General features: G+C 45.0%; 1 protein-coding gene and 1 pseudogene across 1 annotated transcript in view; one reads left to right on the forward strand and one right to left on the reverse strand.

Annotated features, from left to right (window-relative positions):
* Positions 1-11,124, forward strand: part of LOC115457871 — a 41,142-nt pseudogene extending 30,018 nt beyond the window's left edge.
* ZNHIT1 (zinc finger HIT-type containing 1) overlaps positions 1-14,756 on the reverse strand; it is a 32,909-nt gene that overhangs the window by 2,654 nt on the left and 15,499 nt on the right. The window lies entirely within an intron of this gene.

The raw sequence follows: 14,756 nt of genomic DNA on the forward strand, positions 1-14,756 counted from the left end.
CTAAAAGACCCTTTTATGTGATATTCTTTTTTGCTCTGTAGCTTGGCTGTTCATCAACTCACTGTTTGTATAAATAAAGTTTTTTTTAAGTGCTTCTGTACTTATCAGGCAGGGCCGCCGACAGTGGAGGACAGGGGGGACAAAATTCCCCGGGCCCGGGGGGGGCCCACCGCAGTCTGGCTTGCCTACCCTCTGTCGCTCCCTGGCACTGAATTTAAGCGCCTCACCTTCGAAAGCGCAGCAAGCAGCCGCAGACCACTCCTTCCTTCCGTGTCCCCGCCCTCGCCTGACATAACTTCCGCGAGGCGGGACACAGAAGGAAGCAGGTGGTCTGCCGCAGCTTGCTGCGCTTTCGAAGGTGAGGCGCTTAAGGTCAGTGCAGAGGGCCCGGGGCTGGAGAGAGGGCCCGGCGACCTCGAGTGGGGGAGGGGCCCCGGGGGCGGCTTTTGTCCGGCCTGGCCCAGTCTCTCGGCGGCCCTGTTATCAGGGTTGATATTCAGGGATGCCGGGCCATTTCTGGTGACCGGCATTGAATATCCGGTTCATTTTTGGGTTGGCTGGAAGATAATTACATAAGTACTGCCATACTGGGACATATCGAAGGTCCATTAAGTCCAGTATCCTGTTTCAAACAGTGGCCAACCCAGGTCGCAAGTACCTGTCGAGATCCCACAAAAGTACAATATATTTTATGCTGCTTATCCTAGAAATAAGCAGTGGATTCTCTCCAAGCCCATTTTAATAATGGTCTATAGACTTTTCCTCTAGGATGTCAGTCAAACCTTTTTTTTTTAAACCCCGCTAAGCTAACTGCTTTTACTACATTTTCTGGCAACGAATTCCAGAGTTTAATTACACGTTGAGTGAAGAAACATTTTCTCCGGCTACGTTGATATTCAGACTTAGCCGGTTATCTTCTAACTGGCCAAAGGTATCTCACATATTCACATGGCCGAATATAGCTGCTAAAGTGGGGCCGAAAATCTGTGCATAGTGGGTTATGTCAGCTGATATAACCGACTATCTGCTAGCCGCTAACCGGTGATATTCAGCGGGAGATAGGGTAAGTGGTGTTTTTCCAATAAAAACCTACCTATTTATTTGGTTGGTTGTAGTCTGCATGGTGTTTTTTTAAATTGGTTAAAACCTAGAATCAGAAGCCCTTTTTCCTCTTCTCTTTCTGCTCACACAGATCTCACCCTTCCCACAAAGCCTTACAGAAGCTGTGCAGTGGTGGGTAACGGAGGAATTTTGTTAAACAGTTGTGTGGCTCCAAGATCAACCAGGCAGACTTTGTGATCAGGTAACATAACATCGGAACTTAATGTCTGGGGCAACAGCCCGGGACTCAGTTCTGCCATTTCTGTTCAGACCCAGAGCAGCAGAGGTTGTTCTGCTCCAGCCCCTCCCTTCCAGGCAGCCTGCAGGGAAGAGGAGTGGAAGGGATGAGCCTGAAGCAGAGAACAGTCACTCTTCTTATAATCCAGCCCATAGGAGCCAACTTTCAAAATGATTGGGAGTGCTGAAATTTTTTTTTACAGGTGTTGCATTCCCCCCCTCCTCCTTGTTCCCCTCCCTCCCTCCCATTCCCCCCATCCCCCCTCCCTCCCCGTCCCCCTCCCTCCGAGTTCCAGGCCCCTCCTCCCTCCGAGTTCCAGCCCCTCCCTCCCAGTCGCTCCCAGTTCCAGGCCCCCCTCCCTCCCTCCCTCCCTTCCTTCGAGTTCCAGGCTCACCCTTCCACCCTCCCTCCCAGTTCCAGGCCTCCCTCCCTCCCTCCCTCCCTCCCTCCAAGTTCAGACCCCCCTCCCTTTGAGTTCCAGAGCCCCCTCCCTCCCTCCTAGTTCCGGGCCCCCTCCCTCCGAATTTTAAAAGTCATCTTACCTCATCAGGGTTACGGCGGCAGCAGCAGTAAAAAGTGTGCAGGCTCAGTTATCCATCTTGCAAGAGGATTGTTTATAAGTCTGTTTATTGGTCCTGTTTTCCATACCAAGCTGCCAAGTGGTAGAATTCATTACTAATGGAAATACGGTCTCAGCATAATTTTAATTTCTTTCTAAAATGCAGAAAACCTATTTATTTAGGAAATTCTTGGTAAATATATCTGAGTGGTTGACATGCTTGAAGTTGTAGAAGGGCTTGTATCCTATTTTACTGTATGATGTATCATTATGGTATCTATTATTTTGGCCAAGTGAAAAAAAGTGGAGAAAAACAACCTCTCTCAGGTGGTGTTCTCAGCAATTTCTTAACATCCTGAAGTGAATAGCGCATTACAGCGGTTTACTGAGGAAGTTTGTTTTTGGTGAGAGCAGGGTCGCTTTACTCATACCACCCCTCTCCTCAAGACCCTTCACTGGCTCCCTATCCGTTTTCGCATCCTGTTCAAACTTCTTCTACTAACCTATAAATGTATTCACTCTGCTGCTCCCCAGTATCTCTCCACACTCGTCCTTCCCTACACCCCTTCCCGTGCACCTCCGCTCCATGGATAAATCCTTCTTATCTGTTCCCTTCTCCACTACTACTGCCAACTCCAGACTTCGCTCCTTCTGTCTCGCTGCACCCTACGTTGGAATAAATTTCCTGAGCCCCTACGTCTTGCCCCATCCTTGGCCACCTTTAAATCTAGACTGAAAGCCCACCTCTTTAACATTGCTTTTGACTCGTAACCACTTGTAACCACTCGCCTCCACCTACCCTCCTCTCCTCCTTCCTGTCCACATTAATTGATTTGATTACTTTATTTTTTGTCTATTAAGATTGTAAGCTCTTTGAGCAGGGACTGTCTTTCTTCTATGTTTGTGCAGCGCTGCGTATGCCTTGTAGCGCTATAAAAATGCGTAGTAGTAGTAGTAGTAATCTCAAGGAGTATCAACATTCCATCTAGAACCCCAAAGATAGCAAGATTCTGGAATCCTAAAGAGTGACAAGATTCCATGCAAGATTCTAACCACTTGTAAACCACTCGCTTCCACCTACCCTCCTCTCTTCCTTCCCGTTCACATTAATTGATTTGATTTGCTTACTTTATTTTTTGTCTATTAGATTGTAAGCTCTTTGAGCAGGGACTGTCTTTCTTCTATGTTTGTGCAGCGCTGCGTACAGCCTTGTAGCGCTATAGAAATGCTAAATAGTAGTAGTAGTAGCAGCGTGTGATATACACACAACATAGGAGTTTGGCTGCAATTTAAGCGCTCAAGGAAATTATACTGCTTTACAAAATTCCTAGACCCATGACGCAGGCCGGTAGGGCCGAAACACGACTCGTGTTGGGTCGTTTTTTGTTTACTGTTTTTGAATAAAGAAATTGCTGAGAACACCATCTGAGAGAGGTTGTTTTTCTCCACTTTTTTTCGCTTGGCATTGATCCTCAGTGAAGAGGTTACCTTCTTGTTGGAGTTGATCTATTATTTTGGAAATGTACAACAGAAAATAGCCAAGCCATTTTGCTGTGCGCCTTCAGTTAAGTGCCATTTTATTTTCACTACCATGAGTATGACTATTGCTTTGCTTTTTTTTTTTTTTTTTACATAAGTATTGCCATACTGGAAACAGACCAAAGGTTCCATCAAGCCCAGCATCCTGTTTCCAACAGTAGCCAATCCAGGTCACAAATACCTGGCAAGATCCCAGAACACTACAACCCATTTTATGCTACTTATCCCAGAAATAAGCATTGGATTTTCCCCTAGTCCATTTTAATAACGGTCTATGGACTTTTCCTTAGGAAGCCGTCCAAACCTTTTTTTTTAAACCCCGCTAGCTAACCGCCTTACCACTTCGCCGTCAACGAATTCCAAGAGTTTATTACACATTGACTTTTCTCTGATTCATTTTAAATTTACTACTTTGTAGCGTCATTGAATGCCCCCCTAGTCCTAGTATTTTTGGAAAGAGTAAACCAGACCGCTCCACGTCTACATTTTCCACTCCACTCATTATGTTATAGACCTCTATCATGACATATGATTGTTTGGTAGACATTATTAAGGAAAATTAAAGTGGTCATTGTTGAATCTACTAAAGAAGGCTTTTTGGGGGAGGTTTTTCTAGACCAATGACTATTTGTTGACCGATCACATTAAAAAAAAGTGGCAGCACTTTAAGAGAGCCTAAGCATTGTTGATCTTGGTCGTTGTGAGGTCTTTTCCTCCTTATTTTTGAAAGTTATATTTATTGTGATTCCTGTATTTCCATACAAGATATACCATTGTTTATTTTAGATGAGTTCTGTTTTTTGTATGTTATAATTGATCCTTTGTTTTTTTTCTTTGTTGTGATGCTGTATATAAGCCATATTGAACTGTTGAGGTGTATTTAGGATATAAGTGGTCAAAGTAAAAGTAAAGCAGAAGGTCAGAGTTGGAGGACCTTGCGAAACTGGAAAACTTGGCATCCAAATGACAGAAGAAATTGAATGTGGACTACTGCAAAGTGATGCTTAATGGGAAGAAAAATCCAAATTATAGCTACACGATGTTAGGTTCCATATAAGGAGTCACCACCAAGGAAAAGGATCTAGGGGTCATCATGGACGATGCATTGAAATCTGCTCAGTGTGCACTGGTTGCAGCCAGAAAAACCAAACAGGAATGTTAGGAATTATTAGGAAAATAATAGAAAAAAAATCAAAGAATATCATAATGCTTCTGTATCGCTCCATGGTGCGACGGCTTCTTGAGTACTGTGTGCAATTTATTTAGTTTATCTCAAAAAAAAAAATTGGGAAAGTTACAGAGAAGGACAAGCAAAATGATCAAAGGGATGGAATGACTCCCCTACGAGGAAAGGTTAAGAGGTTTTAAAAATCTTGAATGAAGTGGAGCAGGTAACTGTGAATCGACTGTACAAAAATACAAAGACTAGGGGACATTCCTTGAAGTTACAAAGCAGCACATTTTAAAACAAATAGGAGGAAATATTTTTCACTCAGTGCATAGTTAAAACTTGGACCTCATTGCCGGAGGATTGTGGCAAAAACAGTTAATATAGTTGGGGCAAGTTCCTGGAGGAAAAGTGCATAAAGTGTTATTAAGGTAGACCTGAGAAAAGCCACTGCTTGGGGTAAATAGCCGAGTTTAGGTGGGGATAGTGCTGGGCAGACTTAACGGTCTGTGCTAGAGCCAGTGGTGGGAGGCGGGGCTGGTGGTTGGGAGGCGGGATAGTGCTGGGCAGACTTATACGGTCTGTGCCAGAGCTGGTGGTGGGAGGCGGGGATAGTGCTGGGCAGACTTATACGGTCTGTGTCCTGAACAGGACAGGTACAAATAAAAAGTAGCACATATGAATTTATCTTGTTGGACAGACTGGATGACCGTGCGGGTCTTTTCTGCCATCGTCTACTATGTTACTATGTAAATAGCAGGGAATCTTGCCACGTTTTGGGACGGTACCAAGTATTGTACCTGGACTGGCCACTGTTGGAAAACAGAATACTGTAGTAGATGAACCTTTGGTCTGGCTCATTAGGGCAACTCTTATGTTCTTATGATCTCAATCTCTCTATGGCCATTGTGTAACCTAAGGCAATTCAGTTGGGGATTAACCTTATAACCACACACACCTGTAAAAAGTAAAACCTTTTTTGAGCAGCACGGCTCTGCTTCGAAAGTTACCCCTAGGAAACTATGTACTTCCATTTACACCTGCTCATTAGTGTACGCAAATTTTCTGGCTTAATTTCCACACATATGCTGTTAAATTTCAAAAGTATGCATATAAATACACACCCCTTCTCCAATCCACCTCCATAAACGCCTCCTCTCATTCTGGGTAAACTTGTATGTACATAAATGTTTTTTGCATAGTAGGTGGAATTTCTTTTTAACCTGGCAGGTCAATATTCAAAACAATTTAACCGGGCAGATAATCGCTTGTGCGGAACTTTCTAGATAGGGCTGCTGAATCTTGCACAGACTGTCTAAGCTGAAACTGGCTATGAAGTGGATGGTCTGAGGGTGGAGCTGGCACATAACTGGTTAAGTGCCGATGTTCAATCCTTAACTGGTTAAATTTAACCGGCCAAATAGGAACACATAAAAACCAGTTAAGACTGAACATATGCACTTAGCCGATTTATTTATTCACTAGTAAAAAAAAGCCCCGTTTCTGATGCAAATGAAACGGGGGCTAGCAAGGTTTTCTTCTGTGTGCATGTGGGAGTGTGCGTGTCCCTGCCCTCTGGCCTCTCTCCCCTCCCCCCTCTGAGTCCTTCACTGTTACAGAGCCAGCGATTTGATTTCCTGCTCTGCTGTTTTCCTTCACTGACTGTTACAGAGAGGGCGGGGCAGACACTCATAGGGAAACCGGATATCTCGCCCCCTTCACACTTCCGGCTGGAGGCTTCATAGAACGTTGGTGTTGCCTTTTATATAGAGAGATAGTAAAAAAGCCCCGTTTCTGATGCAAATGAAACGGGGGCTAGCAAGGTTTTCTTCTGTGTGCATGTGGGAGTGTGCTGTGTCCCTGCCCTCTGCCCCTCCTCTCCCTCCCCCTCTGAGTCCTTCACTGTTTCAGAGCCAGCGATTTGATTCGTTGCTCTGCTGTTTTCCTTCACTGACTGTGTTACAGAGAGGGCGGGGCAGACACTCATAGGGGAAACCGGATATCTCGCCCCCCTTCACACTTCCGGCTGGAGGCTTCATAGAGCGTTGGTGTTGCCTTTTATATAGACGAGATTCTATATCCACATTATCCAAAACAAGTTTCGGTTCAATGTGGCTTACAATTAAACAGAAAAAAACTTACAGCTGTGCTTTACAACTACAAAGCAATATAGAAAATCAGTAGCAGGTACAATTAACCCTAAAATTCTTGAAAAGGTAGGCTTTTATTTTCTGAACTGAAGGCAATTTGTAATACTTCTTGTGTCCTTGGGAACTGAATTTCTCCATTTAGAACCCAGATTGGCTAAATTCAGCCGTACAAATGGATTTCTAAATTATGTTTCTACAGTTGGGAAAATGAAATAATAGTAACCTCTGGCTCCTGGACTCGCGTTTCTTGGTGATAGCTCAATCAAGTCTAGCATGGGTTCAGGAGAGACTAGACTTTGAGCCCGTAAAACGGGCTATTATAGGAAGGGGGGGTTGAAAGGCCCGCCCCCACCGCCAAGTTCGCCGCTGCCCCTCCCCCCTCCGAGTTCGCGCCCCCCACCGAGCCGTCCACCACCCCACCTTCTCCACCCCCGGCCGGGCCCTCGCTCCGCTATTGAAACAGCGAGGGTCCGGGAACGCAGCACTGAGTTCTGCTGAGCTGCCGACGTCGGCCTTCGTTCTTCTTCTCTGCCTGTCCCGCCCTCGTGTGACGTAACGTCGTCGAGGGTGGGACAGAGGCAGAGAAGAAGAAGGAAGGGCGATGTCGGCAGCTCAGCAGAACTCAGTGCTGCGTTCCCGGGACCCTCGCTGTTTCAATAGTGGAGCGAGGGCCCGACCGGGTAGAAGGGTGGGTGGCGGCGGCGACTCGGGTGGGGGGAGCGTTAGACGGCGGTGTCCCTCCCTCAGCAATGTGCAGTACAGACCCTCTGTGTTCCGCCCCCCGTCATCACGTATTGACGTGGGGGCGGGGCAGAGAAGGTCTCTACTGCGCATTTGCGAGTGAGTACGGTCCACTCGCCGTTTATATGTTTGTATACCCAACAGTATTTTGAAAATAAGAGTGCTAATTAAAAAAAATAATCTAGCCTTGATTGGAAGACAGTGTAGCATTACAAGCAGTGGGTGGGTGGGGGGCATATTTCGACTTTTGAATATCAGTCTAGCTGCTGTGTTTTGAACAGTCTGCAGCAATATAGGTGCGTTAACCATGTATGTGTCTACAATATCCCTATAGGCATCTACAGGTTAGCGTGCTAAAAACACTATGCACCTTAGTAAACAGGGACCTTAGTATATTTTCTTCACATCCTACATATGCCTGCATTGCAATAGTCTAATGCTAATTTGCTTTCCTTTAGTCCCTCCAGACCAGTCTAGACAGATGAGTTTATGCACTACTACCCCACCTGCTGGTAGGAGTGCATAACTCATTTGTCTAGGCCAGTCTGGAGGGATGCTAAGCAAATGCCAGCTGTCTGCATATACCCAATATTTGATGCCAGTGTCCAGACACGGCCTGGCATTGAATATCTGGGTATAAAACTGGTCAGCGGTAGAAAAATAGTTGACCATGACTGGCTGATATTTACCCTTATTCCTTGGTAAATCACGTGCAGAAAATCACTTTTCCAACCTCCTCTGTGCTCATTCATAGATATAGCCCTGTACGGTGATCTTGTCAAATGGCATTTACAAGGTGATAACTCTGTGTAAATAATAATTATTAATTTATTGTTAAACTGCTTTGAATCAGGTCTGTACATGAAGGTATTTAATAAAGAAATTAATTTAAAAAATAATCTCTCATGATTGCAGGTGCAACTTGGCACCCTTGAATTATTCCCAACGATGTGGGAACCAAGACGAACATTGTAACAGCAATCCAAGCATTATTATAGACAGGTACAAGATCACTTCCTGCCACTAAGGATTCTATAGCTATACAAGATGTTAGGAGTGCTGGACTGGAACATTTAAGAGACAGTCCCTGCTTCTCAAATGATGTATGAAAACAGAAGATGGGGTGGGTGGATGTAGAGCAAGAATGTGGAGGCGCATCAGATTAATTAATATTTCAGCACGTCTTCCTTTCATAGAAATGCAAAAACCTTGCACATTTGTGGGCAGAGTTTTGTGGTCTTGTGGGCAGATTTTTGGGGATCAGGTTGGGAAAGAATTAGGGGACTTAGGATACTTATGGAACCTAAGATATGTCTGTTGGAAGTAATCCCAGGAAGATTTAGTAAGGCCAGAAAATGACTAAGATGAAAATTACAGCTGCCAGATGTACACGAGTTAAATGAGAAGTATAGCCTCCACCTCCATAACCCATGGCAGCACTGATGTGCTACACGTGTTCATTTGTTCTTTGGAATCTCTTCCTTCACCTCAGTTGGCGATTTATCATCACTTGTGAAATGGAAGCATGCAGTGAGCACTCGTCAGTGTATATAAGCGGCATGCTATGACTGCTGAAGGAGTCCTTCCTGTTGAAATTCACCACCGCAAGCAGGTTGTTTATGGTGATGATTGTGTCGATATGAATATTGTGTATCACTGGGCCAGAAATGTAAAAATGAGGACCAGGATGGGCTGATTTGTGTGATCACAAAGGACGTAGACAACCGTGACAGCAACGGAGGGAGTCTCACATGAGAAAGGTGGGACAACTCGTAAAGGACAATCGGAAGATCACTCAAAGAGAAACTGCTGACACACACACACTTGGCACGTGATAGCGAATTACAATTGGAGGGACTCCTTCAGCAGTTAGAAATTCTATCACGGCACAGTTGCTTAAATCACCCTTCCATTTCACAAGCACTAGCAAAGCAGGCCCTCTTCATGCAGACGCTTCTCACCAGCTGAGGTGAAGGAAGAGGTTTCAGAGAACAAGTGAACACATGTAGTACATCAATGCCGCCATCTATTGATGAAATATGGAAGTGGATACATTACTTTTCACTGGACAAGCAGAGGCCCCTACAATTGAAAAGTGGCAGGATAGGTTGGAGTGGTTAGCAAGAATAGAAAAATCTAATAGATATTTGAAACAACAACTATCATCCAGATGTGGAGGATTGGGAAAGGTTAACATGTCATTGGGGAGGTTGGGAAAGGGAGGGAGACAGGGAGTAGAACAGGGAAAGTGGATTGAGTGGTCTGAAGAGGATAGAGGTATAGAGGGGCAGAGGGGGTTCAATGTTGTAAAGATTGAGGTGAGAGTAGCTAGGGGGTGGTTAAATGTTGATGTCTAGATGGGGGGGGGGGGGGGGGGGGTTGGATGGTGTTGTTAGATGTTGCACAGGGAGCGGAGTTGCTCCACTCTTTGGTTTGATGGAAAAAAAATGTTCATTAAATGAACAAAGCTTCAGAGAAACATGCATTTTCTTCCCTTCACTCCTTTCCAAGTACCATAAGAGTAGCACAGAACTGTACTTTTATTACATATGTTCATGTTGATGTGTTTCCTATGTAAATCACGTTGATGTTTATGCTTGAAGGGCATAATCTTTAAATTTAACTCTACTAAGGTAAGGGTGTGCCACCAAGTTGCTAGACTTATGAGGTCGGATGAAGTAGGGTTCTTTATTGCTTTTAGGTTTGAACAAGACTCAACAAGCAGCGGAAGCCCTTTGCCGACATGATGAAGGTCTACCAGCATGTTCTAGTGCTTAATGCCCCCCTTTCTCTTACACCGCAAACACAGATGCCTCTTACAAAGTCGTCTACACCCTGCAGGACTTCAACTCCCGGCAGAAAGTCATCTTCTTCCAACCGGAGTATTTACTCAACAGGCTACCTACTGGAAGAAAAAAGGGCTCACGGCGGTTAGGGATGTCCACAGGATTCATGATGGTTACAGCAGCCCTAGAACTCTGTGACCAGGTAACGCTGTACGGATACTGGCCTTTCTCTGCCGGACCTGGAAGGAAAGCCAGTCTTCCACCATTACTACGATAACAGAAAGCCTGGACAAATCCATGCCATGGACCAGGAGTTCTTCTTCTATACCAAAATGCACAATCAGGGGGCTCTGCGAATCCAGGTGGGCAAGTGCATCTGACACCGGAGGGAAGAGGGAGCTCCCCCTCCCCCAGAAATTCCCAGAAACAAGATAAGTTCAAAGTGTTCAAATTCTCTGTTCTTCTGTGGTGTTCCTCCTCCCCTCCCAGATGTCTGTAGACTCTAATCTGGACCTTTAGCAGCGTGTGTAGTATTCACTGCTGGGTTCATGCTGTGACTTATATCACATCCAAACGACAGGATTAATCATCTTTCTTGGGTCTGAGGTCAATCCAGGTCGCCCCCTCCGACACCAGATGACATCATAAAGTAGCACCAAGGTTCAGCAAATCAAATTGATTGGGTGGCCACATGTTCCAGAGGAACAGGGACAGGCCCCATTTTTTCAGCGCAGAAGGGGGAAAGTTTGTATACCAAGCCTCAGGGCTTAGCCTGAGTGAGGAACAGTTCAGAGACTGCAAAGTTATGGTTCTAAAAGTCCATCTTTCTTACAGAGCTGAAGACTGCTATTACAGAGAAGTTTACATCACTCATACAGGCAAGCACCAATATTAAACACCTGGGGCCCAGGGAGAAGCTTGAGAAGGGGCTCCAAAGCTCACCAGCAAGATGCATTTCCTTTAGCTTCATACAATCTTGGGGGCCCAGGACAATTGCTCTATTTACACCCACCACTAACACCAGCCCCTGAATATAGGGTGTCAGCAGCCACACCCTGTGATCCTCTCCTACTTTAAAAGGAATGCACCAACATTTGGAGTTTCTTCTTTGCATAATGTTCCACGCTGATGTAGGGTTTGATTCAAAACTCCCACCACCTGCCCCTTTCTGTTTGGACCTCCACCTGGCAAATGGAGGCTGGAAATCGGGGTTTGCCAAATTTCACCACTGTAAGAAATATTTGGCCAAGTAAATAACAATCACATAATCTCTGTTTTTGTTGTGTTGATCTTTCAACACATGTAAGCACCCGTGTTCCTTTATTAGCTCGTGGAGGGGGTGGGGGTGCTTCAAACAGGCGCTGAGAGCTTAACTTAGACAAACCTCCCCCTCCACCCCACATAACCATCCCCGAGTCCTCTTCCTCCTATCTCTCCCCAACCCAACAATCCTGGAACTTCTTCCCCTCTCTCCATTGCATGCAACGGAGATGGTACATGCAAATTCATCTTGGATATCCTGAAAACCTGGTTGGGTGTGTCCCAAGGACTAGGTTGACAACCTCTGCTCTGAGCTGAACAGGCGTCCTTTGTCCATTGTTCCTACTGGTGATGGCAGTGCACCTACATTGCATTTTCAATGGCCCTTATGATTGTGGTGGACTGTATTCCCTACGGCAGTGCTTCTCAACCCAGTCCTTGAGGCACACTTAATCCAATCAGGTTTTCAGGATATCCACAATGAACATACATGAGATAAGAGCTGCATGCGCTGCCTCCTTGGTATGTAAATCTATCTCATGCATATCCGTTGTGGATATCTTGAAAACCTGATGGAACTAGGTGTGCCTCAAGGACTGGATTGAGAAGCACTGCCCTATGGAATTAATAATGAGTTTCAGAATGTGTTTCAGCAGGGGTACACAAGTTTGGCCTTTGAAGGCTGCAAGCTGGGTATCTCTACTGAATCTGCATGAGAGAGAATGGTTTCCAAACCTGGTCCTGGAGGCACCCCAGCCAGTCAGGTTTTCAGAATATCCACAATTAATACTCATGAGAGAAATTTGCATGTAGTGGAGGAAGTATGCAAATATCTCTCATGAATATTTATTGTGGATATCCTGAAAACCTGACAGGCTGGGGTGCCTCCAGAGCCAGGTTTGGGAACCACTGAGATAGATCTGCATGCCTGCTACCTCCCTATTATGCAAATCTGTCTCATTACGGATATCCTGAAAGCCCAACTAGTTTGTTGGCCTCGAGGACTGAACTGTGCACTCATGTTAAAGGGATGGGATCCTCTAAGATATTTTCAGGCTGGGGTGCCTCCAGGTTTGGGAACCACTGAGATAGATCTGCATGCCTGCTACCTCCCTATTATGCAAATCTGTCTCATTACGGATATCCTGAAAGCCCAACTAGTTTGTTGGCCTCGAGGACTGAACTTGTGCACTCGTGTTAAAGGGATGGGATCCTCTAAGATATTTTCAGGCACAGGCTGAACTGCTGAGAATCACTGGATCCTACTCGCATACTGATCAAAACAAAGATCAAGTAGAACAGGCAGGTTTGATCCCTCATGCTGGAGTTTAATTCTTTATTTTACAAGTTCATGGTTTGGAAAACAAATGAAAGTTATTTATTTGTTGAATAAGATTGTTATTGTTCATATTGTAATGTTTTTGCCTTTTTAAATAAAGATCTTGTAAAAAGCATATTTGATGGCAATGCTCATAGCTGAGACCCCTGAGGAACCCCACTTGTTACCTCAATCTAATTAGGATGTTTCATTAATGGTGACGCTTTGTAGCCTGTTTCTAACCAACTGGCAGATGTTATCCTGGAACTGTGGGGCTGGTACTGGTTGACTAGAACTGCCCAGAAACCAACCAGGTTGGTGATAGGTACAGTTCAGCGAGGGAAAAGAAAGAGGCAGATAAGAGAGGAGCAACTTAGTTACATAGTAGATGACGGCAGAGAAAGCCACACACGGTCCATCCAGTCTGCCCAACAAGATAAACTCATATGTGCTACTTTATGTGTATACCTAACCTTGATTTGTATCTGTCATTTTCAGGGCACAGACTGTAGAAGTCTGCCCAGCACCAGCCCCCCCCCCCCCCCCCCCCCCCGGCTCTGCCACCCAATCTCCGCTAAGCTTCTGAGGATCCCTTCCTTCTGAACAGGATTCCTTTATGTTTATCCCACGCATGTTTGAATTCCTTTACCGTTTTCATCTCCACCACCTCCCGCGGGAGGGCATTCCAAGCATCCACCACTCTCTCCGTGAAAAAATACTTCCTAACATTTTTCTTGAGTCTGCCTCCCTTCAATCTCATTTCATGTCCTCTAGTTCTACTGCCTTGCCATCTTCGGAAAAGGTTCGTTTGTGGATTAATACCTTTCAAATATCTGAACGTCTGTATCATATCACCCCTGTTTCTCCTTTCCTCCAGGGTATACATCTGACTTCACACCTAGGTTCCCCTCCCTTCGAACATCCAATTATATATCTTTGTATTGATCTAAACAGCGATTTCCCAAGCATGAAACCTTCTAGGTTGACAATTAGCCCCAACTACGTCAGAACCTGTTTCCACCAGGTCATCTCTGGCTATGAACACTTGTATTCCTGTTATGACCTCCAGTTATTTGAATGGTTACATCAGATCCCATAAGTAATCCAACACTAGTGCCCCGTCTCTATTTCCAAGTGTTCTAGGTATCTAAGAACAAATTCTGAAACTAGAACATCTGGTTTCCTGGGTCTCCCCATGGCCATGCTGGACCCCTGCCACCATCTTCCTGCTACTTATAATTATAATTATTATAATACAGGAGGAGGAGTTTCCGGCAGCACATGACCACATATAGGAAGGCAAAAGTTTGCTCTCTATCTCCACCTGCTGGTAGATGGACACAACCCACCAGTCTATGGATTGATCAGCATGATGATATGGAATTATAATTACAGTGTATATGGAATAATCCCCACATCTATAAAATTAGGTCTCTTTAATGTGACCCATCTTCCTGCTGGCACTGATCCAGTTGGTTTCTAGGGAAGTTTGTATCCTGCTGGTACCAAGCTGGCTACCCTGTGCCCTTTATCCTGCCTCTTGCTGCCAATACTGACCCCCCCCCCCCCCCCCAAATATCAAAACAATTTGATATCAAAACTCCCATATAAAAGGTACTATATACTTTTCCAAGCTGTGACATGCTTTAAGCAGAATGGCTTCCAGATCTCCTGCCTGATAAAATGTCCTTTAACTGTTACAATTTCTAGCAATTGGCTTTTCCAACAATAGACCTGCGTTTTCTTCCTCCCAAAACTGCACTACAACGAGGCCTGCATCATAAATCAAGCACAATACCAGTAGTAGATGTTTTCTTAAAGAGTCTTTATTGAAAGATCAGATACTGTACATATAATTCAAATATCATAAGCACTAATAAATACAGTCTGAAAAGC

The sequence above is a fragment of the Microcaecilia unicolor genome, chromosome 14 (genome assembly GCF_901765095.1).
Source record: "Microcaecilia unicolor chromosome 14, aMicUni1.1, whole genome shotgun sequence".
Lineage (NCBI taxonomy): Eukaryota > Metazoa > Chordata > Amphibia > Gymnophiona > Siphonopidae > Microcaecilia > Microcaecilia unicolor.